The sequence below is a fragment of the Brassica napus genome, unplaced genomic scaffold, assembly GCF_020379485.1.
Source record: "Brassica napus cultivar Da-Ae unplaced genomic scaffold, Da-Ae ScsIHWf_1817;HRSCAF=2453, whole genome shotgun sequence".
In the NCBI taxonomy this organism is placed as follows: domain Eukaryota; kingdom Viridiplantae; phylum Streptophyta; class Magnoliopsida; order Brassicales; family Brassicaceae; genus Brassica; species Brassica napus.
In genome coordinates, this window is record NW_026015233.1 from 637,774 (window position 1) to 661,965 (window position 24,192).

Below are 24,192 nucleotides of genomic sequence, written 5' to 3' on the forward strand. Positions count from 1 at the left end.
TCTATATATCCTTTTCGCTGCCAATCCAAGGGTAAGACCGTGGGGCGCACATGATTTTCTTGCCGTTTTGTTTCGAGCGAAAAAGTGCATCGAGGTTAACGGCGTTAAGAAAGCATCAAAAACACCTTGAGAATCCGCTTTCGATCTTTTTTACGTGCCATAACTTTCCGCAGCCCGTTTGAGGGTCAAAACGGCTGAATTTGAGCCCGGAAAATTGCGCCCCCTATTCATCGCCCATTATGGTTTCTGGGGCTTTCCGAATTGGTGCTATGGGCGACGTAGTTCCTCACGGTTCAAAAGTTATGAGGTTTCCAAGTTTAAACTCGTTTTAGGGTAAAAAAAAATTAAAAAATAAAAAGGGGAGGACTTCCCGGGAGGTCACCCATCCTAGTACTACTCTCGCCCAAGCACGCTTAACTGCGGAGTTCTGATGGGATCCAGTGCATTAGTGCTGGTATGATCGCACCCGTCAGTACATCACTCTCGTTTCTATATATCCTTTTCGCGGCCAATCCAAGTGTAAGACCGTGGGGCGCACATGATTTTCTTGCCGTTTTGTTTCGAGCGAAAAAGTGCATTGAGGTTAACGGCGTTAAGAAAGCATCAAAAACACCTTGAGAATCCGCTTTCGATCTTTTTTAGGGTAAAAAAAAATTAAAAAATAAAAAGGGTTGCAACACGAGGACTTCCCGGGAGGTCACCCATCCTAGTACTACTCTCGCCCAAGCACGCTTAGCTGCGGAGTTCTGATGGGATCCGGTGCATTAGTGCTGGTATGATCGCACCCGTCAGTACATCACTCTCGTTTCTATATATCCTTTTCGCTGCCAATCCAAGTGTAAGACCGTGGGGCGCATATGATTTTCTTGCCGTTTTGTTTCGAGCGAAAAAGTGCATTGAGGTTAACGGCGTTAAGAAAGCATCAAAAACACCTTGAGAATCCGCTTTCGATCTTTTTAGGGTAAAAAAAAATTAAAAAATAAAAAGGGGTGCAACACGAGGACTTCCCGGGAGGTCACCCATCCTAGTACTACTCTCGCCCAAGCACGCTTAACTGCGGAGTTCTGATGGGATCCAGTGCATTAGTGCTGGTATGATCGCACCCGTCAGTACATCACTCTCGTTTCTATATATCCTTTTCGCGGCCAATCCAAGTGTAAGACCGTGGGGCGCACATGATTTTCTTGCCGTTTTGTTTCGAGCGAAAAAGTGCATTGAGGTTAACGGCGTTAAGGAAGCATCAAAAACACCTTGAGAATCCGCTTTCGATCTTTTTTTAGGGTAAAAAAAATTAAAAAATAAAAAGGGTTGCAACACGAGGACTTCCCGGGAGGTCACCCATCCTAGTACTACTCTCGCCCAAGCACGCTTAGCTGCGGAGTTCTGATGGGATCCGGTGCATTAGTGCTGGTATGATCGCACCCGTCAGTACATCACTCTCGTTTCTATATATCCTTTTCCCGGCCAATCCAAGTGTAAGGCCGTGGGGCCCACATGATTTTCTTGCCGTTTTGTTTCGAGCGAAAAAGTGCATCGAGGTTAACGGCGTTAAGAAAGCATCAAAAACACATTGAGAATCCCCTTTCGATCTTTTTTACGTGCCACAACTTTCCGCAGCCCGTTTGAGGGTCAAAACGGCTGAATTTGAGCCCGAAAAATTACGCCCCCTATTCACTGCCCATTATGGTTTCTGGGGCTTTCCGAAATGGTGCTATGGGCGATGTAGTTCCTCATGGTTCAAAAGTTATGAGATTTTCAAATTTAGACTCGTTTTAGGCTAAAAAAAAATTAAAAAATTAAAAGGGGTGCAACACGAGGACTTCCCGGGAGGTCACCCATCCTAGTACTACTCTCGCCCAAGCACGCTTAGCTGCGGAGTTCTGATGGGATCCGGTGCATTAGTGCTGGTATGATCGCACCCGTCAGTACATCACTCTCGTTTCTATATATCCTTTTCGCTGCCAATCCAAGTGTAAGACCGTGGGGCGCATATGATTTTCTTGCCGTTTTGTTTCGAGCGAAAAAGTGCATTGAGGTTAACGGCGTTAAGAAAGCATCAAAAACACCTTGAGAATCCGCTTTCGATCTTTTTAGGGTAAAAAAAAATTAAAAAATAAAAAGGGGTGCAACACGAGGACTTCCCGGGAGGTCACCCATCCTAGTACTACTCTCGCCCAAGCACGCTTAGCTGCGGAGTTCTGATGGGATCCGGTGCATTAGTGCTGGTATGATCGCACCCGTCAGTACATCACTCTCGTTTCTATATATCCTTTTCGCTGCCAATCCAAGTGTAAGACCGTGGGGTGCACATGATTTTCTTGCCGTTTTGTTTCGAGCGAAAAAGTGCATCGAGGTTAACGGCGTTAAGAAAGCATCAAAAACACCTTGAGAATCCGCTTTCGATCTTTTTTACGTGCCATAACTTTCCGCAGCCCGTTTGAGGGTCAAAACGGCTGAATTTGAGCCCGGAAAATTGCGCCCCCTATTCATCGCCCATTATGGTTTCTGGGGCTTTCCGAAATGGTGCTATGGGCGAGACGTAGTTCCTCATGGTTCAAAAGTTATGAGGTTTTCAAAATTAGACTCGTTTTAGGCTAAAAAAAATTAAAAAATAAAAAGGGGTGCAACACGAGGACTTCCCGGGAGGTCACCCATCCTAGTACTACTCTCGCCCAAGCACGCTTAACTGCGGAGTTCTGATGGGATCCAGTGCATTAGTGCTGGTATGATCGCACCCGTCAGTACATCACTCTCGTTTCTATATATCCTTTTCGCGGCCAATCCAAGTGTAAGACCGTGGGGCGCACATGATTTTCTTGCCGTTTTGTTTCGAGCGAAAAAGTGCATTGAGGTTAACGGCGTTAAGAAAGCATCAAAAACACCTTGAGAATCCGCTTTCGATCTTTTTTAGGGTAAAAAAAAATTAAAAAATAAAAAGGGTTGCAACACGAGGACTTCCCGGGAGGTCACCCATCCTAGTACTACTCTCGCCCAAGCACGCTTAGCTGCGGAGTTCTGATGGGATCCGGTGCATTAGTGCTGGTATGATCGCACCCGTCAGTACATCACTCTCGTTTCTATATATCCTTTTCCCGGCCAATCCAAGTGTAAGGCCGTGGGGCCCACATGATTTTCTTGCCGTTTTGTTTCGAGCGAAAAAGTGCATCGAGGTTAACGGCGTTAAGAAAGCATCAAAAACACATTGAGAATCCCCTTTCGATCTTTTTTACGTGCCATAACTTTCCGCAGCCCGTTTGAGGGTCAAAACAGCTAAATTTGAGCCCGAAAAATTACGCCCCCTATTCACTGCCCATTATGGTTTCTGGGGCTTTCCGAAATGGTGCTATGGGCGATGTAGTTCCTCATGGTTCAAAAGTTATGAGGTTTTCAAATTTAGACTCGTTTTAGGCTAAAAAAAATTAAAAAATTAAAAGGGGTGCAACACGAGGACTTCCCGGGAGGTCACCCATCCTAGTACTACTCTCGCCCAAGCACGCTTAGCTGCGGAGTTCTGATGGGATCCGGTGCATTAGTGCTGGTATGATCGCACCCGTCAGTACATCACTCTCGTTTCTATATATCCTTTTCGCTGCCAATCCAAGGGTAAGACCGTGGGGCGCACATGATTTTCTTGCCGTTTTGTTTCGAGCGAAAAAGTGCATCGAGGTTAACGGCGTTAAGAAAGCATCAAAAACACCTTGAGAATCCGCTTTCGATCTTTTTTACGTGCCATAACTTTCCGCAGCCCGTTTGAGGGTCAAAACGGCTGAATTTGAGCCCGGAAAATTGCGCCCCCTATTCATCGCCCATTATGGTTTCTGGGGCTTTCCGAATTGGTGCTATGGGCGACGTAGTTCCTCACGGTTCAAAAGTTATGAGGTTTCCAAGTTTAAACTCGTTTTAGGGTAAAAAAAAATTAAAAAATAAAAGGGGAGGACTTCCCGGGAGGTCACCCATCCTAGTACTACTCTCGCCCAAGCACGCTTAACTGCGGAGTTCTGATGGGATCCAGTGCATTAGTGCTGGTATGATCGCACCCGTCAGTACATCACTCTCGTTTCTATATATCCTTTTCGCGGCCAATCCAAGTGTAAGACCGTGGGGCGCACATGATTTTCTTGCCGTTTTGTTTCGAGCGAAAAAGTGCATTGAGGTTAACGGCGTTAAGAAAGCATCAAAAACACCTTGAGAATCCGCTTTCGATCTTTTTTAGGGTAAAAAAAAATTAAAAAATAAAAAGGGTTGCAACACGAGGACTTCCCGGGAGGTCACCCATCCTAGTACTACTCTCGCCCAAGCACGCTTAGCTGCGGAGTTCTGATGGGATCCGGTGCATTAGTGCTGGTATGATCGCACCCGTCAGTACATCACTCTCGTTTCTATATATCCTTTTCGCTGCCAATCCAAGTGTAAGACCGTGGGGCGCATATGATTTTCTTGCCGTTTTGTTTCGAGCGAAAAAGTGCATTGAGGTTAACGGCGTTAAGAAAGCATCAAAAACACCTTGAGAATCCGCTTTCGATCTTTTTAGGGTAAAAAAAAATTAAAAAATAAAAAGGGGTGCAACACGAGGACTTCCCGGGAGGTCACCCATCCTAGTACTACTCTCGCCCAAGCACGCTTAGCTGCGGAGTTCTGATGGGATCCGGTGCATTAGTGCTGGTATGATCGCACCCGTCAGTACATCACTCTCGTTTCTATATATCCTTTTCGCTGCCAATCCAAGTGTAAGACCGTGGGGTGCACATGATTTTCTTGCCGTTTTGTTTCGAGCGAAAAAGTGCATCGAGGTTAACGGCGTTAAGAAAGCATCAAAAACACCTTGAGAATCCGCTTTCGATCTTTTTTACGTGCCATAACTTTCCGCAGCCCGTTTGAGGGTCAAAACGGCTGAATTTGAGCCCGGAAAATTGCGCCCCCTATTCATCGCCCATTATGGTTTCTGGGGCTTTCCGAAATGGTGCTATGGGCGAGACGTAGTTCCTCATGGTTCAAAAGTTATGAGGTTTTCAAAATTAGACTCGTTTTAGGCTAAAAAAAATTAAAAAATAAAAAGGGGTGCAACACGAGGACTTCCCGGGAGGTCACCCATCCTAGTACTACTCTCGCCCAAGCACGCTTAACTGCGGAGTTCTGATGGGATCCAGTGCATTAGTGCTGGTATGATCGCACCCGTCAGTACATCACTCTCGTTTCTATATATCCTTTTCGCGGCCAATCCAAGTGTAAGACCGTGGGGCGCACATGATTTTCTTGCCGTTTTGTTTCGAGCGAAAAAGTGCATTGAGGTTAACGGCGTTAAGAAAGCATCAAAAACACCTTGAGAATCCGCTTTCGATCTTTTTTAGGGTAAAAAAAAATTAAAAAATAAAAAGGGTTGCAACACGAGGACTTCCCGGGAGGTCACCCATCCTAGTACTACTCTCGCCCAAGCACGCTTAGCTGCGGAGTTCTGATGGGATCCGGTGCATTAGTGCTGGTATGATCGCACCCGTCAGTACATCACTCTCGTTTCTATATATCCTTTTCCCGGCCAATCCAAGTGTAAGGCCGTGGGGCCCACATGATTTTCTTGCCGTTTTGTTTCGAGCGAAAAAGTGCATCGAGGTTAACGGCGTTAAGAAAGCATCAAAAACACATTGAGAATCCCCTTTCGATCTTTTTTACGTGCCATAACTTTCCGCAGCCCGTTTGAGGGTCAAAACGGCTAAATTTGAGCCCGAAAAATTACGCCCCCTATTCACTGCCCATTATGGTTTCTGGGGCTTTCCGAAATGGTGCTATGGGCGATGTAGTTCCTCATGGTTCAAAAGTTATGAGGTTTTCAAATTTAGACTCGTTTTAGGCTAAAAAAAATTAAAAAATTAAAAGGGGTGCAACACGAGGACTTCCCGGGAGGTCACCCATCCTAGTACTACTCTCGCCCAAGCACGCTTAGCTGCGGAGTTCTGATGGGATCCGGTGCATTAGTGCTGGTATGATCGCACCCGTCAGTACATCACTCTCGTTTCTATATATCCTTTTCGCTGCCAATCCAAGGGTAAGACCGTGGGGCGCACATGATTTTCTTGCCGTTTTGTTTCGAGCGAAAAAGTGCATCGAGGTTAACGGCGTTAAGAAAGCATCAAAAACACCTTGAGAATCCGCTTTCGATCTTTTTTACGTGCCATAACTTTCCGCAGCCCGTTTGAGGGTCAAAACGGCTGAATTTGAGCCCGGAAAATTGCGCCCCCTATTCATCGCCCATTATGGTTTCTGGGGCTTTCCGAATTGGTGCTATGGGCGACGTAGTTCCTCACGGTTCAAAAGTTATGAGGTTTCCAAGTTTAAACTCGTTTTAGGGTAAAAAAAAATTAAAAAATAAAAAGGGGAGGACTTCCCGGGAGGTCACCCATCCTAGTACTACTCTCGCCCAAGCACGCTTAACTGCGGAGTTCTGATGGGATCCAGTGCATTAGTGCTGGTATGATCGCACCCGTCAGTACATCACTCTCGTTTCTATATATCCTTTTCGCGGCCAATCCAAGTGTAAGACCGTGGGGCGCACATGATTTTCTTGCCGTTTTGTTTCGAGCGAAAAAGTGCATTGAGGTTAACGGCGTTAAGAAAGCATCAAAAACACCTTGAGAATCCGCTTTCGATCTTTTTTAGGGTAAAAAAAAATTAAAAAATAAAAAGGGTTGCAACACGAGGACTTCCCGGGAGGTCACCCATCCTAGTACTACTCTCGCCCAAGCACGCTTAGCTGCGGAGTTCTGATGGGATCCGGTGCATTAGTGCTGGTATGATCGCACCCGTCAGTACATCACTCTCGTTTCTATATATCCTTTTCCCGGCCAATCCAAGTGTAAGGCCGTGGGGCCCACATGATTTTCTTGCCGTTTTGTTTCGAGCGAAAAAGTGCATCGAGGTTAACGGCGTTAAGAAAGCATCAAAAACACATTGAGAATCTCCTTTCGATCTTTTTTACGTGCCATAACTTTCCGCAGCCCGTTTGAGGGTCAAAACGGCTAAATTTGAGCCCGAAAAATTACGCCCCCTATTCACTGCCCATTATGGTTTCTGGGGCTTTCCGAAATGGTGCTATGGGCGATGTAGTTCCTCATGGTTCAAAAGTTATGAGGTTTTCAAATTTAGACTCGTTTTAGGCTAAAAAAAATTAAAAAATTAAAAGGGGTGCAACACGAGGACTTCCCGGGAGGTCACCCATCCTAGTACTACTCTCGCCCAAGCACGCTTAGCTGCGGAGTTCTGATGGGATCCGGTGCATTAGTGCTGGTATGATCGCACCCGTCAGTACATCACTCTCGTTTCTATATATCCTTTTCGCTGCCAATCCAAGTGTAAGACCGTGGGGCGCATATGATTTTCTTGCCGTTTTGTTTCGAGCGAAAAAGTGCATTGAGGTTAACGGCGTTAAGAAAGCATCAAAAACACCTTGAGAATCCGCTTTCGATCTTTTTAGGGTAAAAAAAAATTAAAAAATAAAAAGGGGTGCAACACGAGGACTTCCCGGGAGGTCACCCATCCTAGTACTACTCTCGCCCAAGCACGCTTAGCTGCGGAGTTCTGATGGGATCCGGTACATTAGTGCTGGTATGATCGCACCCGTCAGTACATCACTCTCGTTTCTATATATCCTTTTCGCTGCCAATCCAAGTGTAAGACCGTGGGGCGCACATGATTTTCTTGCCGTTTCGTTTCGAGCGAAAAAGGGCATCGAGGTTAACGGCGTTAAGAAAGCATCAAAAACACCTTGAGAATCCGCTTTCGATCTTTTTTACGTGCCATAACTTTCCGCAGCCCGTTTGAGGGTCAAAACGGCTGAATTTGAGCCCGGAAAATTGCGCCCCCTCTTCATCGCCCATTATGGTTTCTGGGGCTTTCCGAAATGGTGCTATGGGCGAGACGTAGTTCCTCATGGTTCAAAAGTTATGAGGTTTCCAAATTTAGACTCGTTTTAGGCTAGAAAAAAATTAAAAAATAAAAAGGGGTGCAACACGAGGACTTCCCGGGAGGTCACCCATCCTAGTACTACTCTCGCCCAAGCACGCTTAACTGCGGAGTTCTGATGGGATCCAGTGCATTAGTGCTGGTATGATCGCACCCGTCAGTACATCACTCTCGTTTCTATATATCCTTTTCGCGGCCAATCCAAGTGTAAGACCGTGGGGCGCATATGATTTTCTTGCCGTTTTGTTTCGAGCGAAAAAGTGCATTGAGGTTAACGGCGTTAAGAAAGCATCAAAAACACCTTGAGAATCCACTTTCGATCTTTTTAGGGTAAAAAAAAATTAAAAAATAAAAAGGGGTGCAACACGAGGACTTCCCGGGAGGTCACCCATCCTAGTACTACTCTCGCCCAAGCACGCTTAGCTGCGGAGTTCTGATGGGATCCGGTGCATTAGTGCTGGTATGATCGCACCCGTCAGTACATCACTCTCGTTTCTATATATCCTTTTCGCTGCCAATCCAAGTGTAAGACCGTGGGGCGCACATGATTTTCTTGCCGTTTTGTTTCGAGCGAAAAAGTGCATCGAGGTTAACGGCGTTAAGAAAGCATCAAAAACACCTTGAGAATCCGCTTTCGATCTTTTTTACGTGCCATAACTTTCCGCAGCCCGTTTGAGGGTCAAAACGGCTAAATTTGAGCCCGAAAAATTACGCCCCCTATTCACTGCCCATTATGGTTTCTGGGGCTTTCCGAAATGGTGCTATGGGCGATGTAGTTCCTCATGGTTCAAAAGTTATGAGGTTTTCAAATTTAGACTCGTTTTAGGCTAAAAAAAATTAAAAAATTAAAAGGGGTGCAACACGAGGACTTCCCGGGAGGTCACCCATCCTAGTACTACTCTCGCCCAAGCACGCTTAGCTGCGGAGTTCTGATGGGATCCGGTGCATTAGTGCTGGTATGATCGCACCCGTCAGTACATCACTCTCGTTTCTATATATCCTTTTCGCTGCCAATCCAAGGGTAAGACCGTGGGGCGCACATGATTTTCTTGCCGTTTTGTTTCGAGCGAAAAAGTGCATCGAGGTTAACGGCGTTAAGAAAGCATCAAAAACACCTTGAGAATCCGCTTTCGATCTTTTTTACGTGCCATAACTTTCCGCAGCCCGTTTGAGGGTCAAAACGGCTGAATTTGAGCCCGGAAAATTGCGCCCCCTATTCATCGCCCATTATGGTTTCTGGGGCTTTCCGAATTGGTGCTATGGGCGACGTAGTTCCTCACGGTTCAAAAGTTATGAGGTTTCCAAGTTTAAACTCGTTTTAGGGTAAAAAAAAATTAAAAAATAAAAAGGGGAGGACTTCCCGGGAGGTCACCCATCCTAGTACTACTCTCGCCCAAGCACGCTTAACTGCGGAGTTCTGATGGGATCCAGTGCATTAGTGCTGGTATGATCGCACCCGTCAGTACATCACTCTCGTTTCTATATATCCTTTTCGCGGCCAATCCAAGTGTAAGACCGTGGGGCGCACATGATTTTCTTGCCGTTTTGTTTCGAGCGAAAAAGTGCATTGAGGTTAACGGCGTTAAGAAAGCATCAAAAACACCTTGAGAATCCGCTTTCGATCTTTTTTAGGGTAAAAAAAAATTAAAAAATAAAAAGGGTTGCAACACGAGGACTTCCCGGGAGGTCACCCATCCTAGTACTACTCTCGCCCAAGCACGCTTAGCTGCGGAGTTCTGATGGGATCCGGTGCATTAGTGCTGGTATGATCGCACCCGTCAGTACATCACTCTCGTTTCTATATATCCTTTTCGCTGCCAATCCAAGTGTAAGACCGTGGGGCGCATATGATTTTCTTGCCGTTTTGTTTCGAGCGAAAAAGTGCATTGAGGTTAACGGCGTTAAGAAAGCATCAAAAACACCTTGAGAATCCGCTTTCGATCTTTTTAGGGTAAAAAAAAATTAAAAAATAAAAAGGGGTGCAACACGAGGACTTCCCGGGAGGTCACCCATCCTAGTACTACTCTCGCCCAAGCACGCTTAGCTGCGGAGTTCTGATGGGATCCGGTGCATTAGTGCTGGTATGATCGCACCCGTCAGTACATCACTCTCGTTTCTATATATCCTTTTCGCTGCCAATCCAAGTGTAAGACCGTGGGGTGCACATGATTTTCTTGCCGTTTTGTTTCGAGCGAAAAAGTGCATCGAGGTTAACGGCGTTAAGAAAGCATCAAAAACACCTTGAGAATCCGCTTTCGATCTTTTTTACGTGCCATAACTTTCCGCAGCCCGTTTGAGGGTCAAAACGGCTGAATTTGAGCCCGGAAAATTGCGCCCCCTATTCATCGCCCATTATGGTTTCTGGGGCTTTCCGAAATGGTGCTATGGGCGAGACGTAGTTCCTCATGGTTCAAAAGTTATGAGGTTTTCAAAATTAGACTCGTTTTAGGCTAAAAAAAATTAAAAAATAAAAAGGGGTGCAACACGAGGACTTCCCGGGAGGTCACCCATCCTAGTACTACTCTCGCCCAAGCACGCTTAACTGCGGAGTTCTGATGGGATCCAGTGCATTAGTGCTGGTATGATCGCACCCGTCAGTACATCACTCTCGTTTCTATATATCCTTTTCGCGGCCAATCCAAGTGTAAGACCGTGGGGCGCACATGATTTTCTTGCCGTTTTGTTTCGAGCGAAAAAGTGCATTGAGGTTAACGGCGTTAAGAAAGCATCAAAAACACCTTGAGAATCCGCTTTCGATCTTTTTTAGGGTAAAAAAAAATTAAAAAATAAAAAGGGTTGCAACACGAGGACTTCCCGGGAGGTCACCCATCCTAGTACTACTCTCGCCCAAGCACGCTTAGCTGCGGAGTTCTGATGGGATCCGGTGCATTAGTGCTGGTATGATCGCACCCGTCAGTACATCACTCTCGTTTCTATATATCCTTTTCCCGGCCAATCCAAGTGTAAGGCCGTGGGGCCCACATGATTTTCTTGCCGTTTTGTTTCGAGCGAAAAAGTGCATCGAGGTTAACGGCGTTAAGAAAGCATCAAAAACACATTGAGAATCCCCTTTCGATCTTTTTTACGTGCCATAACTTTCCGCAGCCCGTTTGAGGGTCAAAACGGCTAAATTTGAGCCCGAAAAATTACGCCCCCTATTCACTGCCCATTATGGTTTCTGGGGCTTTCCGAAATGGTGCTATGGGCGATGTAGTTCCTCATGGTTCAAAAGTTATGAGGTTTTCAAATTTAGACTCGTTTTAGGCTAAAAAAAATTAAAAAATTAAAAGGGGTGCAACACGAGGACTTCCCGGGAGGTCACCCATCCTAGTACTACTCTCGCCCAAGCACGCTTAGCTGCGGAGTTCTGATGGGATCCGGTGCATTAGTGCTGGTATGATCGCACCCGTCAGTACATCACTCTCGTTTCTATATATCCTTTTCGCTGCCAATCCAAGGGTAAGACCGTGGGGCGCACATGATTTTCTTGCCGTTTTGTTTCGAGCGAAAAAGTGCATCGAGGTTAACGGCGTTAAGAAAGCATCAAAAACACCTTGAGAATCCGCTTTCGATCTTTTTTACGTGCCATAACTTTCCGCAGCCCGTTTGAGGGTCAAAACGGCTGAATTTGAGCCCGGAAAATTGCGCCCCCTATTCATCGCCCATTATGGTTTCTGGGGCTTTCCGAATTGGTGCTATGGGCGACGTAGTTCCTCACGGTTCAAAAGTTATGAGGTTTCCAAGTTTAAACTCGTTTTAGGGTAAAAAAAAATTAAAAAATAAAAAGGGGAGGACTTCCCGGGAGGTCACCCATCCTAGTACTACTCTCGCCCAAGCACGCTTAACTGCGGAGTTCTGATGGGATCCAGTGCATTAGTGCTGGTATGATCGCACCCGTCAGTACATCACTCTCGTTTCTATATATCCTTTTCGCGGCCAATCCAAGTGTAAGACCGTGGGGCGCACATGATTTTCTTGCCGTTTTGTTTCGAGCGAAAAAGTGCATTGAGGTTAACGGCGTTAAGAAAGCATCAAAAACACCTTGAGAATCCGCTTTCGATCTTTTTTAGGGTAAAAAAAATTAAAAAATAAAAAGGGTTGCAACACGAGGACTTCCCGGGAGGTCACCCATCCTAGTACTACTCTCGCCCAAGCACGCTTAGCTGCGGAGTTCTGATGGGATCCGGTGCATTAGTGCTGGTATGATCGCACCCGTCAGTACATCACTCTCGTTTCTATATATCCTTTTCCCGGCCAATCCAAGTGTAAGGCCGTGGGGCCCACATGATTTTCTTGCCGTTTTGTTTCGAGCGAAAAAGTGCATCGAGGTTAACGGCGTTAAGAAAGCATCAAAAACACATTGAGAATCCCTTTCGATCTTTTTTACGTGCCATAACTTTCCGCAGCCCGTTTGAGGGTCAAAACGGCTAAATTTGAGCCCGAAAAATTACGCCCCCTATTCACTGCCCATTATGGTTTCTGGGGCTTTCCGAAATGGTGCTATGGGCGATGTAGTTCCTCATGGTTCAAAAGTTATGAGGTTTTCAAATTTAGACTCGTTTTAGGCTAAAAAAAATTAAAAAATTAAAAGGGGTGCAACACGAGGACTTCCCGGGAGGTCACCCATCCTAGTACTACTCTCGCCCAAGCACGCTTAGCTGCGGAGTTCTGATGGGATCCGGTGCATTAGTGCTGGTATGATCGCACCCGTCAGTACATCACTCTCGTTTCTATATATCCTTTTCGCTGCCAATCCAAGTGTAAGACCGTGGGGCGCATATGATTTTCTTGCCGTTTTGTTTCGAGCGAAAAAGTGCATTGAGGTTAACGGCGTTAAGAAAGCATCAAAAACACCTTGAGAATCCGCTTTCGATCTTTTTAGGGTAAAAAAAAATTAAAAAATAAAAAGGGGTGCAACACGAGGACTTCCCGGGAGGTCACCCATCCTAGTACTACTCTCGCCAAAGCACGCTTAGCTGCGGAGTTCTGATGGGATCCGGTACATTAGTGCTGGTATGATCGCACCCGTCAGTACATCACTCTCGTTTCTATATATCCTTTTCGCTGCCAATCCAAGTGTAAGACCGTGGGGCGCACATGATTTTCTTGCCGTTTCGTTTCGAGCGAAAAAGGGCATCGAGGTTAACGGCGTTAAGAAAGCATCAAAAACACCTTGAGAATCCGCTTTCGATCTTTTTTACGTGCCATAACTTTCCGCAGCCCGTTTGAGGGTCAAAACGGCTGAATTTGAGCCCGGAAAATTGCGCCCCCTCTTCATCGCCCATTATGGTTTCTGGGGCTTTCCGAAATGGTGCTATGGGCGAGACGTAGTTCCTCATGGTTCAAAAGTTATGAGGTTTCCAAATTTAGACTCGTTTTAGGCTAGAAAAAAATTAAAAAATAAAAAGGGGTGCAACACGAGGACTTCCCGGGAGGTCACCCATCCTAGTACTACTCTCGCCCAAGCACGCTTAACTGCGGAGTTCTGATGGGATCCAGTGCATTAGTGCTGGTATGATCGCACCCGTCAGTACATCACTCTCGTTTCTATATATCCTTTTCGCGGCCAATCCAAGTGTAAGACCGTGGGGCGCATATGATTTTCTTGCCGTTTTGTTTCGAGCGAAAAAGTGCATTGAGGTTAACGGCGTTAAGAAAGCATCAAAAACACCTTGAGAATCCGCTTTCGATCTTTTTAGGGTAAAAAAAAATTAAAAAATAAAAAGGGGTGCAACACGAGGACTTCCCGGGAGGTCACCCATCCTAGTACTACTCTCGCCCAAGCACGCTTAGCTGCGGAGTTCTGATGGGATCCGGTGCATTAGTGCTGGTATGATCGCACCCGTCAGTACATCACTCTCGTTTCTATATATCCTTTTCGCTGCCAATCCAAGTGTAAGACCGTGGGGCGCACATGATTTTCTTGCCGTTTTGTTTCGAGCGAAAAAGTGCATCGAGGTTAACGGCGTTAAGAAAGCATCAAAAACACCTTGAGAATCCGCTTTCGATCTTTTTTACGTGCCATAACTTTCCGCAGCCCGTTTGAGGGTCAAAACAGCTGAATTTGAGCCCGAAAAATTGCGCCCCCTATTCACTGCCCATTATGGTTTCTGGGGCTTTCCGAAATGGTGCTATGGGCGATGTAGTTCCTCATGGTTCAAAAGTTATGAGGTTTTCAAATTTAGACTCGTTTTAGGCTAAAAAAAAATTAAAAAATTAAAAGGGGTGCAACACGAGGACTTCCCGGGAGGTCACCCATCCTAGTACTACTCTCGCCCAAGCACGCTTAGCTGCGGAGTTCTGATGGGATCCGGTGCATTAGTGCTGGTATGATCGCACCCGTCAGTACATCACTCTCGTTTCTATATATCCTTTTCGCTGCCAATCCAAGTGTAAGACCGTGGGGCGCATATGATTTTCTTGCCGTTTTGTTTCGAGCGAAAAAGTGCATTGAGGTTAACGGCGTTAAGAAAGCATCAAAAACACCTTGAGAATCCGCTTTCGATCTTTTTAGGGTAAAAAAAAAATTAAAAAATAAAAGGGGTGCAACACGAGGACTTCCCGGGAGGTCACCCATCCTAGTACTACTCTCGCCCAAGCACGCTTAGCTGCGGAGTTCTGATGGGATCCGGTGCATTAGTGCTGGTATGATCGCACCCGTCAGTACATCACTCTCGTTTCTATATATCCTTTTCGCTGCCAATCCAAGTGTAAGACCGTGGGGCGCACATGATTTTCTTGCCGTTTTGTTTCGAGCGAAAAAGTGCATCGAGGTTAACGGCGTTAAGAAAGCATCAAAAACACCTTGAGAATCCGCTTTCGATCTTTTTTACGTGCCATAACTTTCCGCAGCCCGTTTGAGGGTCAAAACGGCTGAATTTGAGCCCGGAAAATTGCGCCCCCTCTTCATCGCCCATTATGGTTTCTGGGGCTTTCCGAAATGGTGCTATGGGCGAGACGTAGTTCCTCATGGTTCAAAAGTTATGAGGTTTTCAAATTTAGACTCGTTTTAGGCTAAAAAAAAATTAAAAAATAAAAAGGGGTGCAACACGAGGACTTCCCGGGAGGTCACCCATCCTAGTACTACTCTCGCCCAAGCACGCTTAACTGCGGAGTTCTGATGGGATCCAGTGCATTAGTGCTGGTATGATCGCACCCGTCAGTACATCACTCTCGTTTCTATATATCCTTTTCGCGGCCAATCCAAGTGTAAGACCGTGGGGCGCATATGATTTTCTTGCCGTTTTGTTTCGAGCGAAAAAGTGCATTGAGGTTAACGGCGTTAAGAAAGCATCAAAAACACCTTGAGAATCCGCTTTCGATCTTTTTAGGGTAAAAAAAAATTAAAAAATAAAAAGGGGTGCAACACGAGGACTTCCCGGGAGGTCACCCATCCTAGTACTACTCTCTTCCAAGCACGCTTAGCTGCGGAGTTCTGATGGGATCCGGTGCATTAGTGCTGGTATGATCGCACCCGTCAGTACATCACTCTCGTTTCTATATATCCTTTTCGCTGCCAATCCAAGTGTAAGACCGTGGGGCGCACATGATTTTCTTGCCGTTTTGTTTCGAGCGAAAAAGTGCATCGAGGTTAACGGCGTTAAGAAAGCATCAAAAACACCTTGAGAATCCGCTTTCGATCTTTTTTACGTGCCATAACTTTCCGCAGCCCGTTTGAGGGTCAAAACGGCTGAATTTGAGCCCGGAAAATTGCGCCCCCTATTTATCGCCCATTATGGTTTCTGGGGCTTTCCGAAATGGTGCTATGGGCGAGACGTAGTTCCTCATGGTTCAAAAGTTATGAGGTTTTCAAAATTAGACTCGTTTTAGGCTAAAAAAAATTAAAAAATAAAAAGGGGTGCAACACGAGGACTTCCCGGGAGGTCACCCATCCTAGTACTACTCTCGCCCAAGCACGCTTAACTGTGGAGTTCTGATGGGATCCAGTGGATTAGTGCTGGTATGATCGCACCCGTCAGTACATCACTCTCGTTTCTATATATCCTTTTCGCGGCCAATCCAAGTGTAAGACCGTGGGGCGCACATGATTTTCTTGCCGTTTTGTTTCGAGCGAAAAAGTGCATTGAGGTTAACGGCGTTAAGAAAGCATCAAAAACACCTTGAGAATCCGCTTTCGATCTTTTTTAGGGTAAAAAAAAATAAAAAATAAAAAGGGTTGCAACACGAGGACTTCCCGGGAGGTCACCCATCCTAGTACTACTCTCGCCCAAGCACGCTTAGCTGCGGAGTTCTGATGGGATCCGGTGCATTAGTGCTGGTATGATCGCACCCGTCAGTACATCACTCTCGTTTCTATATATCCTTTTCCCGGCCAATCCAAGTGTAAGGCCGTGGGGCCCACATGATTTTCTTGCCGTTTTGTTTCGAGCGAAAAAGTGCATCGAGGTTAACGGCGTTAAGAAAGCATCAAAAACACATTGAGAATCCCCTTTCGATCTTTTTTACGTGCCATAACTTTCCGCAGCCCGTTTGAGGGTCAAAACGGCTGAATTTGAGCCCGAAAAATTACGCCCCCTATTCCCGGCCCATTATGGTTTCTGGGGCTTTCCGAAATGGTGCTATGGGCGATGTAGTTCCTCATGGTTCAAAAGTTATGAGGTTTTCAAATTTAGACTCGTTTTAGGCTAAAAAAAATTAAAAAATTAAAAGGGGTGCAACACGAGGACTTCCCGGGAGGTCACCCATCCTAGTACTACTCTCGCCCAAGCACGCTTAGCTGCGGAGTTCTGATGGGATCCGGTGCATTAGTGCTGGTATGATCGCACCCGTCAGTACATCACTCTCGTTTCTATATATCCTTTTCGCTGCCAATCCAAGTGTAAGACCGTGGGGCGCATATGATTTTCTTGCCGTTTTGTTTCGAGCGAAAAAGTGCATTGAGGTTAACGGCGTTAAGAAGCATCAAAAACACCTTGAGAATCCGCTTTCGATCTTTTTAGGGTAAAAAAAAAAATTAAAAAATAAAAAGGGGTGCAACACGAGGACTTCCCGGGAGGTCACCCATCCTAGTACTACTCTCGCCCAAGCACGCTTAGCTGCGGAGTTCTGATGGGATCCGGTGCATTAGTGCTGGTATGATCGCACCCGTCAGTACATCACTCTCGTTTCTATATATCCTTTTCGCTGCCAATCCAAGTGTAAGACCGTGGGGCGCACATGATTTTCTTGCCGTTTTGTTTCGAGCGAAAAAGTGCATCGAGGTTAACGGCGTTAAGAAAGCATCAAAAACACCTTGAGAATCCGCTTTCGATCTTTTTTACGTGCCATAACTTTCCGCAGCCCGTTTGAGGGTCAAAACGGCTGAATTTGAGCCCGGAAAATTGCGCCCCCTCTTCATCGCCCATTATGGTTTCTGGGGCTTTCCGAAATGGTGCTATGGGCGAGACGTAGTTCCTCATGGTTCAAAAGTTATGAGGTTTTCAAATTTAGACTCGTTTTAGGCTAAAAAAAAATTAAAAAATAAAAAGGGGTGCAACACGAGGACTTCCCGGGAGGTCACCCATCCTAGTACTACTCTCGCCCAAGCACGCTTAACTGCGGAGTTCTGATGGGATCCAGTGCATTAGTGCTGGTATGATCGCACCCGTCAGTACATCACTCTCGTTTCTATATATCCTTTTCGCGGCCAATCCAAGTGTAAGACCGTGGGGCGCACATGATTTTCTTGCCGTTTTGTTTCGAGCGAAAAAGTGCATTGAGGTTAACGGCGTTAAGAAAGCATCAAAAATACCTTGAGAATCCGCTTTCGATCTTTTTTAGGGTAAAAAAAAATTAAAAAATAAAAAGGGGTGCAACACGAGGACTTCCCGGGAGGTCACCCATCCTAGTACTACTCTCGCCCAAGCACGCTTAGCTGCGGAGTTCTGATGGGATCCGGTGCATTAGTGCTGGTATGATCGCACCCGTCAGTACATCACTCTCGTTTCTATATATCCTTTTCCCGGCCAATCCAAGTGTAAGGCCGTGGGGCCCACATGATTTTCTTGCCGTTTTGTTTCGAGCGAAAAAGTGCATCGAGGTTAACGGCGTTAAGAAAGCATCAAAAACACATTGAGAATCCCCTTTCGATCTTTTTTACGTGCCATAACTTTCTGCAGCCCGTTTGAGGGTCAAAACGGCTGAATTTGAGCCCGAAAAATTGCGCCCCCTATTCACTGCCCATTATGGTTTCTGGGGCTTTCCGAAATGGTGCTATGGGCGATGTAGTTCCTCATGGTTCAAAAGTTATGAGGTTTTCAAATTTAGACTCGTTTTAGGCTAAAAAAAATTAAAAAATTAAAAGGGGTGCAACACGAGGACTTCCCGGGAGGTCACCCATCCTAGTACTACTCTCGCCCAAGCACGCTTAGCTGCGGAGTTCTGATGGGATCCGGTGCATTAGTGCTGGTATGATCGCACCCGTCAGTACATCACTCTCGTTTCTATATATCCTTTTCGCTGCCAATCCAAGTGTAAGACCGTGGGGCGCATATGATTTTCTTGCCGTTTTGTTTCGAGCGAAAAAGTGCATCGAGGTTAACGGTGTTAAGAAAGCATCAAAAACACCTAGAGAATCCGCTTTCGATCTTTTTTACGTGCCATAACTTTCCGCAGCCCGTTTGAGGGTCAAAACGGCTGAATTTGAGCCCGAAAAATTGCGCCCCCTATTCACCGCCCATTATGGTTTCTGGGGCTTTCCGAAATGGTGCTATGGGCGACGTAGTTCCTCATGGTTCAAAATTTATGAGGTTTTCAAATTTAGCCTCGTTTTAGGCTAAAAATAAATTAAAAAATAAAAAGGGGTGCAGCACGAGGACTTCCCGGGAGGTCACCCATCCTAGTACTACTCTCGCCCAAGCATGCTTAGCTGCGGACTTCTGATGGGATCCGGTGCATTAGTGCTGGTATGATCGCACCCGTCAGTACATCACTCTCGTTTCTATATATCCTTTTTGCTGCCAATCCAAGTGTAAGACCGTGGGGCGCACATGATTTTCTTGCCGTTTTGTTTCGAGCGAAAAAGTGCATCTAGGTTAACGGTGTTAAGAAAGCATCAAAAACACCTTGAGAATCCGCTTTCGATCTTTTTTACGTGCCATAACTTTCCGCAGCCCGTTTGAGGGTCAAAACGGCTGAATTTGAGCCCGAAAAATTGCGCCCCCTATTCACCGCCCATTATGGTTTCTGGGGCTTTCCGAAATGGTGCTATGGGCGATGTAGTTCCTCATGGTTCAAAAGTTATGAGGTTTTCAAATTTAGACTCGTTTTAGGCTAAAAAAAAATTAAAAAATTAAAAGGGGTGCAACACGAGGACTTCCCGGGAGGTCACCCATCCTAGTACTACTCTCGCCCAAGCACGCTTAGCTGCGGAGTTCTGATGGGATCCGGTGCATTAGTGCTGGTATGATCGCACCCGTCAGTACATCACTCTCGTTTCTATATATCCTTTTGCTGCCAATCCAAGTGTAAGACCGTGGGGCGCACATGATTTTCTTGCCGTTTTGTTTCGAGCGAAAAAGTGCATCGAGGTTAACGGCGTTAAGAAAGCATCAAAAACACCTTGAGAATCCGCTTTCGATCTTTTTTACGTGCCATAACTTTCCGCAGCCCGTTTGAGGGTCAAAACGGCTGAATTTGAGCCCGAAAAATTGCGCCCCCTATTCACCGCCCATTATGGTTTCTGGGGCTTTCCGAAATGGTGCTATGGGCGATGTAGTTCCTCATGGTTCAAAAGTTATGAGGTTTTCAAATTTAGACTCGTTTTAGGCTAAAAAAAAATTAAAAAATAAAAGGGGTGCAACACGAGGACTTCCCGGGAGGTCACCCATCCTAGTACTACTCTCGCCCAAGCACGCTTAGCTGCGGAGTTCTGATGGGATCCGGTGCATTAGTGCTGGTATGATCGCACCCGTCAGTACATCACTCTCGTTTCTATATATCCTTTTGCTGCCAATCCAAGTGTAAGACCGTGGGGCGCACATGATTTTCTTGCCGTTTTGTTTCGAGCGAAAAAGTGCATTGAGGTTAACGGCGTTAAGAAAGCATCAAAAACACCTTGAGAATCCGCTTTCGATCTTTTTTTAGGGTAAAAAAAAAATTAAAAAATAAAAAGGGGTGCAACACGAGGACTTCCCGGGAGGTCACCCATCCTAGTACTACTCTCGCCCAAGCACGCTTAGCTGCGGAGTTCTGATGGGATCCGGTGCATTAGTGCTGGTATGATCGCACCCGTCAGTACATCACTCTCGTTTCTATATATCCTTTTCCCGGCCAATCCAAGTGTAAGGCCGTGGGGCCCACATGATTTTCTTGCCGTTTTGTTTCGAGCGAAAAAGTGCATCGAGGTTAACGGCGTTAAGAAAGCATCAAAAACACATTGAGAATCCCCTTTCGATCTTTTTTACGTGCCATAACTTTCTGCAGCCCGTTTGAGGGTCAAAACGGCTGAATTTGAGCCCGAAAAATTGCGCCCCCTATTCACTGCCCATTATGGTTTCTGGGGCTTTCCGAAATGGTGCTAAGGGCGATGTAGTTCCTCATGGTTCAAAAGTTATGAGGTTTTCAAATTTAGACTCGTTTTAGGCTAAAAAAAATTAAAAAATTAAAAGGAGTGCAACACGAGAACTTCCCGGGAGGTCACCCATCCTAGTACTACTCTCGCCCAAGCATGCTTAGCTGCGGAGTTCTGATGGGATCCGGTGCATTAGTGCTGGTATGATCGCACCCGTCAGTACATCACTCTCGTTTCTATATATCCTTTTCGCTGCCAATCCAAGTGTAAGACCGTGGGGCGCATATGATTTTCTTGCCGTTTTGTTTCGAGCGAAAAAGTGCATCGAGGTTAACGGTGTTAAGAAAGCATCAAAAACACCTAGAGAATCCGCTTTCGATCTTTTTTACGTGCCATAACTTTCCGCAGCCCGTTTGAGGGTCAAAACGGCTGAATTTGAGCCCGAAAAATTGCGCCCCCTATTCACCGCCCATTATGGTTTCTGGGGCTTTCCGAAATGGTGCTATGGGCGACGTAGTTCCTCATGGTTCAAAATTATGAGGTTTTCAAATTTAGCTCGTTTTAGGCTAAAAAAAATTAAAAAATAAAAAGGGGTGCAACACGAGGACTTCCCGGGAGGTCACCCATCCTAGTACTACTCTCGCCCAAGCACGCTTAGCTGCGGAGTTCTGATGGGATCCGGTGCATTAGTGCTGGTATGATCGCACCCGTCAGTACATCACTCTCGTTTCTATATATCCTTTTGCTGCCAATCCAAGTGTAAGGCCGTGGGGCCCACATGATTTTCTTGCCGTTTTGTTTCGAGCGAAAAAGTGCATCGAGGTTAACGGTGTTAAGAAAGCATCAAAAACACCTTGAGAATCCGCTTTCGATCTTTTTTACGTGCCATAACTTTCCGCAGCCCGTTTGAGGGTCAAAACGGCTGAATTTGAGCCCGAAAAATTGCGCCCCCTATTCACCGCCCATTATGGTTTCTGGGGCTTTCCGAAATGGTGCTATGGGCGACGTAGTTCCTCATGGTTCAAAAGTTATGAGGTTTTCAAATTTAGACTCGTTTTAGGCTAAAAAAAATTAAAAAATTAAAAGGGGTGCAACACGAGGACTTCCCGGGAGGTCACCCATCCTAGTACTACTCTCGCCCAAGCACGCTTAGCTGCGGAGTTCTGATGGGATCCGGTGCATTAGTGCTGGTATGATCGCACCCGTCAGTACATCACTCTCGTTTCTATATATCTTTTTCGCTGCCAATCCAAGTGTAAGACCGTGGGGCCCACATGATTTTCTTGCCGTTTTGTTTCGAGCGAAAAAGTGCATCGAGGTTAACGGCGTTAAGAAAGCATCAAAAACACCTTGAGAATCCGCTTTCGATCTTTTTTACGTGCCATAACTTTCCGCAGCCCGTTTGAGGGTCAAAACGGCTGAATTTGAGCCCGAAAAATTGCGCCCCCTATTCATTCACCGCCCATTATGGTTTCTGGGGCTTTCCGAAATGGTGCTATGGGCGACGTAGTTCCTCACGGTTCAAAAGTTATGAGGTTTTCAAGTTTAAACCTCGTTTTAGGAAAAAAAAAATTAAAAATAAAAAGGGGTGCAACACGAGGACTTCCCGGGAGGTCACCCATCCTAGTACTACTCTCGCCCAAGCACGCTTAACTGCGGAGTTCTGATGGGATCCGGTGCATTAGTGCTGGTATGATCGCACCCGTCAGTACATCACTCTCGTTTCTATATATCCTTTTTCCGGCCAATCCAAGTGTAAGGCCGTGGGGCCCACATGATTTTCTTGCCGTTTTGTTTCGAGCGAAAAAGTGCATCGAGGTTAACGGCGTTAAGAAAGCATCAAAAACACCTTGAGAATCCGCTTTCGATCTTTTTTACGTGCCATAACTTTCCGCAGCCCGTTTGAGGGTCAAAACGGCTGAATTTGAGCCCGAAAAATTGCGCCCCCTATTCACCGCCCATTATGGTTTCTGGGGCTTTCCGAAATGGTGCTATGGGCGACGTAGTTCCTCACGGTTCAAAAGTTATGAGGTTTCCAAGTTTAGACTCGTTTTAGGCTAAAAAATTAAAAAATAAAAAGGGGTGCAACACGAGGACTTCCCGGGAGGTCACCCATCCTAGTACTACTCTCGCCCAAGCACGCTTAACTGCGGAGTTCTGATGGGATCCGGTGCATTAGTGCTGGTATGATCGCACCCGTCAGTACATCACTCTCGTTTCTATATATCCTTTTCCCGGCCAATCCAAGTGTAAGGCCGTGGGGCCCACATGATTTTCTTGCCGTTTTGTTTCGAGCGAAAAAGTGCATCGAGGTTAACGGCGTTAAGAAAGCATCAAAAACACCTTGAGAATCCGCTTTCGATCTTTTTTACGTGCCATAACTTTCCGCAGCCCGTTTGAGGGTCAAAACGGCTGAATTTGAGCCCGAAAAATTGCGCCCCCTATTCACCGCCCATTATGGTTTCTGGGGCTTTCCGAAATGGTGCTATGGGCGACGTAGTTCCTCACGGTTCAAAAGTTATGAGGTTTTCAAGTTTAAACTCGTTTTAGGCTAAAAAAAATTAAAAAATAAAAAGGGGTGCAACACGAGGACTTCCCGGGAGGTCACCCATCCTAGTACTACTCTCGCCCAAGCACGCTTAACTGCGGAGTTCTGATGGGATCCGGTGCATTAGTGCTGGTATGATCGCACCCGTCAGTACATCACTCTCGTTTCTATATATCATTTTCCCGGCCAATCCAAGTGTAAGGCCGTGGGGCCCACATGATTTTCTTGCCGTTTTGTTTCGAGCGAAAAAGTGCATCGAGGTTAACGGCGTTAAGAAAGCATCAAAAACACCTTGAGAATCCGCTTTCGATCTTTTTTACGTGCCATAACTTTCCGCAGCCCGTTTGAGGGTCAAAACGGCTGAATTTGAGCCCGAAAAATTGCGCCCCCTATTCACCGCCCATTATGGTTTCTGGGGCTTTCCGAAATGGTGCTATGGGCGACGTAGTTCCTCACGGTTCAAAAGTTATGAGGTTTCCAAGTTTAAACTCGTTTTAGGGAAAATAAAATTAAAAAATAAAAGGGGTGCAACACGAGGACTTCCCGGGAGGTCACCCATCCTAGTACTACTCTCGCCCAAGCACGCTTAGCTGCGGAGTTCTGATGGGATCCGGTGCATTAGTGCTGGTATGATCGCACCCGTCAGTACATCACTCTCGTTTCTATATATCCTTTTCCCGGCCAATCCAAGTGTAAGGCCGTGGGGCCCACATGATTTTCTTGCCGTTTTGTTTCGAGCGAAAAAGTGCATCGAGGTTAACGGCGTTAAGAAAGCATCAAAAACACCTTGAGAATCCGCTTTCGATCTTTTTTACGTGCCATAACTTTCCGCAGCCCGTTTGAGGGTCAAAACGGCTGAATTTGAGCCCGAAAAATTGCGCCCCCTATTCACCGCCCATTATGGTTTCTGGGGCTTTCCGAAATGGTGCTATGGGCGACGTAGTTCCTCACGGTTCAAAAGTTATGAGGTTTTCAAGTTTAAACTCGTTTTAGGCTAAAAAAATTAAAAAATAAAAAGGGGTGCAACACGAGGACTTCCCGGGAGGTCACCCATCCTAGTACTACTCTCGCCCAAGCACGCTTAACTGCGGAGTTCTGATGGGATCCGGTGCATTAGTGCTGGTATGATCGCACCCGTCAGTACATCACTCTCGTTTCTATATATCCTTTTCCCGGCCAA

At 46.1% G+C, this 24,192-nt stretch overlaps 52 non-coding genes and 5 pseudogenes across 52 annotated transcripts; all 57 read right to left on the reverse strand.

Moving 5' to 3' along the window:
* Positions 1-348: 348 nt before the first annotated feature.
* On the reverse strand, positions 349-468 carry LOC125599177 (annotated as a pseudogene).
* A 200-nt stretch (positions 469-668) lies between these two features.
* On the reverse strand, positions 669-787 carry LOC125599099. Its single transcript, XR_007332932.1, has one exon. It is a non-coding gene; the product is annotated as a 5S ribosomal RNA (ribosomal RNA).
* A 199-nt stretch (positions 788-986) lies between these two features.
* Positions 987-1,105, reverse strand: LOC125599078. Its single transcript, XR_007332912.1, has one exon. It is a non-coding gene; the product is annotated as a 5S ribosomal RNA (ribosomal RNA).
* A 200-nt stretch (positions 1,106-1,305) lies between these two features.
* LOC125599100 lies at positions 1,306-1,424 on the reverse strand. The gene has a single exon (XR_007332933.1). It is a non-coding gene; the product is annotated as a 5S ribosomal RNA (ribosomal RNA).
* A 378-nt stretch (positions 1,425-1,802) lies between these two features.
* On the reverse strand, positions 1,803-1,921 carry LOC125599046. Its single transcript, XR_007332880.1, has one exon. It is a non-coding gene; the product is annotated as a 5S ribosomal RNA (ribosomal RNA).
* A 199-nt stretch (positions 1,922-2,120) lies between these two features.
* LOC125599047 lies at positions 2,121-2,239 on the reverse strand. Its single transcript, XR_007332881.1, has one exon. It is a non-coding gene; the product is annotated as a 5S ribosomal RNA (ribosomal RNA).
* Positions 2,240-2,618: 379 nt separating this feature from the next.
* On the reverse strand, positions 2,619-2,737 carry LOC125599079. Its single transcript, XR_007332913.1, has one exon. It is a non-coding gene; the product is annotated as a 5S ribosomal RNA (ribosomal RNA).
* A 200-nt stretch (positions 2,738-2,937) lies between these two features.
* On the reverse strand, positions 2,938-3,056 carry LOC125599101. Its single transcript, XR_007332934.1, has one exon. It is a non-coding gene; the product is annotated as a 5S ribosomal RNA (ribosomal RNA).
* A 377-nt stretch (positions 3,057-3,433) lies between these two features.
* Positions 3,434-3,552, reverse strand: LOC125599048. The gene has a single exon (XR_007332882.1). It is a non-coding gene; the product is annotated as a 5S ribosomal RNA (ribosomal RNA).
* Positions 3,553-3,920: 368 nt separating this feature from the next.
* LOC125599176 lies at positions 3,921-4,039 on the reverse strand (annotated as a pseudogene).
* A 200-nt stretch (positions 4,040-4,239) lies between these two features.
* On the reverse strand, positions 4,240-4,358 carry LOC125599102. The gene has a single exon (XR_007332935.1). It is a non-coding gene; the product is annotated as a 5S ribosomal RNA (ribosomal RNA).
* Positions 4,359-4,557: 199 nt separating this feature from the next.
* On the reverse strand, positions 4,558-4,676 carry LOC125599049. Its single transcript, XR_007332883.1, has one exon. It is a non-coding gene; the product is annotated as a 5S ribosomal RNA (ribosomal RNA).
* Positions 4,677-5,055: 379 nt separating this feature from the next.
* LOC125599080 lies at positions 5,056-5,174 on the reverse strand. The gene has a single exon (XR_007332914.1). It is a non-coding gene; the product is annotated as a 5S ribosomal RNA (ribosomal RNA).
* A 200-nt stretch (positions 5,175-5,374) lies between these two features.
* Positions 5,375-5,493, reverse strand: LOC125599104. The gene has a single exon (XR_007332937.1). It is a non-coding gene; the product is annotated as a 5S ribosomal RNA (ribosomal RNA).
* A 377-nt stretch (positions 5,494-5,870) lies between these two features.
* LOC125599050 lies at positions 5,871-5,989 on the reverse strand. The gene has a single exon (XR_007332884.1). It is a non-coding gene; the product is annotated as a 5S ribosomal RNA (ribosomal RNA).
* Positions 5,990-6,357: 368 nt separating this feature from the next.
* Positions 6,358-6,477, reverse strand: LOC125599179 (annotated as a pseudogene).
* Positions 6,478-6,677: 200 nt separating this feature from the next.
* Positions 6,678-6,796, reverse strand: LOC125599105. The gene has a single exon (XR_007332938.1). It is a non-coding gene; the product is annotated as a 5S ribosomal RNA (ribosomal RNA).
* Positions 6,797-7,173: 377 nt separating this feature from the next.
* LOC125599051 lies at positions 7,174-7,292 on the reverse strand. Its single transcript, XR_007332885.1, has one exon. It is a non-coding gene; the product is annotated as a 5S ribosomal RNA (ribosomal RNA).
* A 199-nt stretch (positions 7,293-7,491) lies between these two features.
* Positions 7,492-7,610, reverse strand: LOC125599091. The gene has a single exon (XR_007332924.1). It is a non-coding gene; the product is annotated as a 5S ribosomal RNA (ribosomal RNA).
* Positions 7,611-7,990: 380 nt separating this feature from the next.
* On the reverse strand, positions 7,991-8,109 carry LOC125599081. The gene has a single exon (XR_007332915.1). It is a non-coding gene; the product is annotated as a 5S ribosomal RNA (ribosomal RNA).
* A 199-nt stretch (positions 8,110-8,308) lies between these two features.
* On the reverse strand, positions 8,309-8,427 carry LOC125599053. The gene has a single exon (XR_007332887.1). It is a non-coding gene; the product is annotated as a 5S ribosomal RNA (ribosomal RNA).
* Positions 8,428-8,804: 377 nt separating this feature from the next.
* LOC125599054 lies at positions 8,805-8,923 on the reverse strand. Its single transcript, XR_007332888.1, has one exon. It is a non-coding gene; the product is annotated as a 5S ribosomal RNA (ribosomal RNA).
* Positions 8,924-9,291: 368 nt separating this feature from the next.
* On the reverse strand, positions 9,292-9,411 carry LOC125599180 (annotated as a pseudogene).
* A 200-nt stretch (positions 9,412-9,611) lies between these two features.
* Positions 9,612-9,730, reverse strand: LOC125599106. The gene has a single exon (XR_007332939.1). It is a non-coding gene; the product is annotated as a 5S ribosomal RNA (ribosomal RNA).
* Positions 9,731-9,929: 199 nt separating this feature from the next.
* Positions 9,930-10,048, reverse strand: LOC125599055. The gene has a single exon (XR_007332889.1). It is a non-coding gene; the product is annotated as a 5S ribosomal RNA (ribosomal RNA).
* A 379-nt stretch (positions 10,049-10,427) lies between these two features.
* Positions 10,428-10,546, reverse strand: LOC125599083. The gene has a single exon (XR_007332916.1). It is a non-coding gene; the product is annotated as a 5S ribosomal RNA (ribosomal RNA).
* Positions 10,547-10,746: 200 nt separating this feature from the next.
* On the reverse strand, positions 10,747-10,865 carry LOC125599107. The gene has a single exon (XR_007332940.1). It is a non-coding gene; the product is annotated as a 5S ribosomal RNA (ribosomal RNA).
* A 377-nt stretch (positions 10,866-11,242) lies between these two features.
* Positions 11,243-11,361, reverse strand: LOC125599056. The gene has a single exon (XR_007332890.1). It is a non-coding gene; the product is annotated as a 5S ribosomal RNA (ribosomal RNA).
* Positions 11,362-11,729: 368 nt separating this feature from the next.
* Positions 11,730-11,849, reverse strand: LOC125599181 (annotated as a pseudogene).
* A 199-nt stretch (positions 11,850-12,048) lies between these two features.
* Positions 12,049-12,167, reverse strand: LOC125599108. The gene has a single exon (XR_007332941.1). It is a non-coding gene; the product is annotated as a 5S ribosomal RNA (ribosomal RNA).
* A 376-nt stretch (positions 12,168-12,543) lies between these two features.
* LOC125599057 lies at positions 12,544-12,662 on the reverse strand. The gene has a single exon (XR_007332891.1). It is a non-coding gene; the product is annotated as a 5S ribosomal RNA (ribosomal RNA).
* A 199-nt stretch (positions 12,663-12,861) lies between these two features.
* On the reverse strand, positions 12,862-12,980 carry LOC125599156. Its single transcript, XR_007332987.1, has one exon. It is a non-coding gene; the product is annotated as a 5S ribosomal RNA (ribosomal RNA).
* A 380-nt stretch (positions 12,981-13,360) lies between these two features.
* Positions 13,361-13,479, reverse strand: LOC125599084. The gene has a single exon (XR_007332917.1). It is a non-coding gene; the product is annotated as a 5S ribosomal RNA (ribosomal RNA).
* A 199-nt stretch (positions 13,480-13,678) lies between these two features.
* Positions 13,679-13,797, reverse strand: LOC125599058. The gene has a single exon (XR_007332892.1). It is a non-coding gene; the product is annotated as a 5S ribosomal RNA (ribosomal RNA).
* A 378-nt stretch (positions 13,798-14,175) lies between these two features.
* Positions 14,176-14,294, reverse strand: LOC125599059. Its single transcript, XR_007332893.1, has one exon. It is a non-coding gene; the product is annotated as a 5S ribosomal RNA (ribosomal RNA).
* A 199-nt stretch (positions 14,295-14,493) lies between these two features.
* Positions 14,494-14,612, reverse strand: LOC125599060. The gene has a single exon (XR_007332894.1). It is a non-coding gene; the product is annotated as a 5S ribosomal RNA (ribosomal RNA).
* A 380-nt stretch (positions 14,613-14,992) lies between these two features.
* Positions 14,993-15,111, reverse strand: LOC125599085. Its single transcript, XR_007332918.1, has one exon. It is a non-coding gene; the product is annotated as a 5S ribosomal RNA (ribosomal RNA).
* A 199-nt stretch (positions 15,112-15,310) lies between these two features.
* Positions 15,311-15,429, reverse strand: LOC125599161. Its single transcript, XR_007332991.1, has one exon. It is a non-coding gene; the product is annotated as a 5S ribosomal RNA (ribosomal RNA).
* A 379-nt stretch (positions 15,430-15,808) lies between these two features.
* Positions 15,809-15,927, reverse strand: LOC125599092. Its single transcript, XR_007332925.1, has one exon. It is a non-coding gene; the product is annotated as a 5S ribosomal RNA (ribosomal RNA).
* Positions 15,928-16,126: 199 nt separating this feature from the next.
* LOC125599110 lies at positions 16,127-16,245 on the reverse strand. Its single transcript, XR_007332943.1, has one exon. It is a non-coding gene; the product is annotated as a 5S ribosomal RNA (ribosomal RNA).
* A 377-nt stretch (positions 16,246-16,622) lies between these two features.
* Positions 16,623-16,741, reverse strand: LOC125599061. Its single transcript, XR_007332895.1, has one exon. It is a non-coding gene; the product is annotated as a 5S ribosomal RNA (ribosomal RNA).
* Positions 16,742-16,941: 200 nt separating this feature from the next.
* Positions 16,942-17,060, reverse strand: LOC125599062. Its single transcript, XR_007332896.1, has one exon. It is a non-coding gene; the product is annotated as a 5S ribosomal RNA (ribosomal RNA).
* Positions 17,061-17,440: 380 nt separating this feature from the next.
* Positions 17,441-17,559, reverse strand: LOC125599087. Its single transcript, XR_007332920.1, has one exon. It is a non-coding gene; the product is annotated as a 5S ribosomal RNA (ribosomal RNA).
* A 200-nt stretch (positions 17,560-17,759) lies between these two features.
* LOC125599064 lies at positions 17,760-17,878 on the reverse strand. Its single transcript, XR_007332898.1, has one exon. It is a non-coding gene; the product is annotated as a 5S ribosomal RNA (ribosomal RNA).
* Positions 17,879-18,255: 377 nt separating this feature from the next.
* LOC125599065 lies at positions 18,256-18,374 on the reverse strand. Its single transcript, XR_007332899.1, has one exon. It is a non-coding gene; the product is annotated as a 5S ribosomal RNA (ribosomal RNA).
* Positions 18,375-18,752: 378 nt separating this feature from the next.
* LOC125599170 lies at positions 18,753-18,871 on the reverse strand. Its single transcript, XR_007333000.1, has one exon. It is a non-coding gene; the product is annotated as a 5S ribosomal RNA (ribosomal RNA).
* Positions 18,872-19,249: 378 nt separating this feature from the next.
* LOC125599066 lies at positions 19,250-19,368 on the reverse strand. The gene has a single exon (XR_007332900.1). It is a non-coding gene; the product is annotated as a 5S ribosomal RNA (ribosomal RNA).
* Positions 19,369-19,744: 376 nt separating this feature from the next.
* On the reverse strand, positions 19,745-19,863 carry LOC125599067. The gene has a single exon (XR_007332901.1). It is a non-coding gene; the product is annotated as a 5S ribosomal RNA (ribosomal RNA).
* Positions 19,864-20,064: 201 nt separating this feature from the next.
* On the reverse strand, positions 20,065-20,183 carry LOC125599068. The gene has a single exon (XR_007332902.1). It is a non-coding gene; the product is annotated as a 5S ribosomal RNA (ribosomal RNA).
* A 377-nt stretch (positions 20,184-20,560) lies between these two features.
* Positions 20,561-20,679, reverse strand: LOC125599137. Its single transcript, XR_007332969.1, has one exon. It is a non-coding gene; the product is annotated as a 5S ribosomal RNA (ribosomal RNA).
* A 375-nt stretch (positions 20,680-21,054) lies between these two features.
* LOC125599069 lies at positions 21,055-21,173 on the reverse strand. The gene has a single exon (XR_007332903.1). It is a non-coding gene; the product is annotated as a 5S ribosomal RNA (ribosomal RNA).
* A 376-nt stretch (positions 21,174-21,549) lies between these two features.
* On the reverse strand, positions 21,550-21,668 carry LOC125599070. Its single transcript, XR_007332904.1, has one exon. It is a non-coding gene; the product is annotated as a 5S ribosomal RNA (ribosomal RNA).
* A 381-nt stretch (positions 21,669-22,049) lies between these two features.
* Positions 22,050-22,168, reverse strand: LOC125599167. Its single transcript, XR_007332997.1, has one exon. It is a non-coding gene; the product is annotated as a 5S ribosomal RNA (ribosomal RNA).
* Positions 22,169-22,543: 375 nt separating this feature from the next.
* On the reverse strand, positions 22,544-22,662 carry LOC125599178. The gene has a single exon (XR_007333006.1). It is a non-coding gene; the product is annotated as a 5S ribosomal RNA (ribosomal RNA).
* Positions 22,663-23,039: 377 nt separating this feature from the next.
* Positions 23,040-23,158, reverse strand: LOC125599187. Its single transcript, XR_007333009.1, has one exon. It is a non-coding gene; the product is annotated as a 5S ribosomal RNA (ribosomal RNA).
* Positions 23,159-23,534: 376 nt separating this feature from the next.
* On the reverse strand, positions 23,535-23,653 carry LOC125599071. The gene has a single exon (XR_007332905.1). It is a non-coding gene; the product is annotated as a 5S ribosomal RNA (ribosomal RNA).
* A 376-nt stretch (positions 23,654-24,029) lies between these two features.
* Positions 24,030-24,148, reverse strand: LOC125599196. Its single transcript, XR_007333018.1, has one exon. It is a non-coding gene; the product is annotated as a 5S ribosomal RNA (ribosomal RNA).
* Positions 24,149-24,192: the final 44 nt, after the last annotated feature.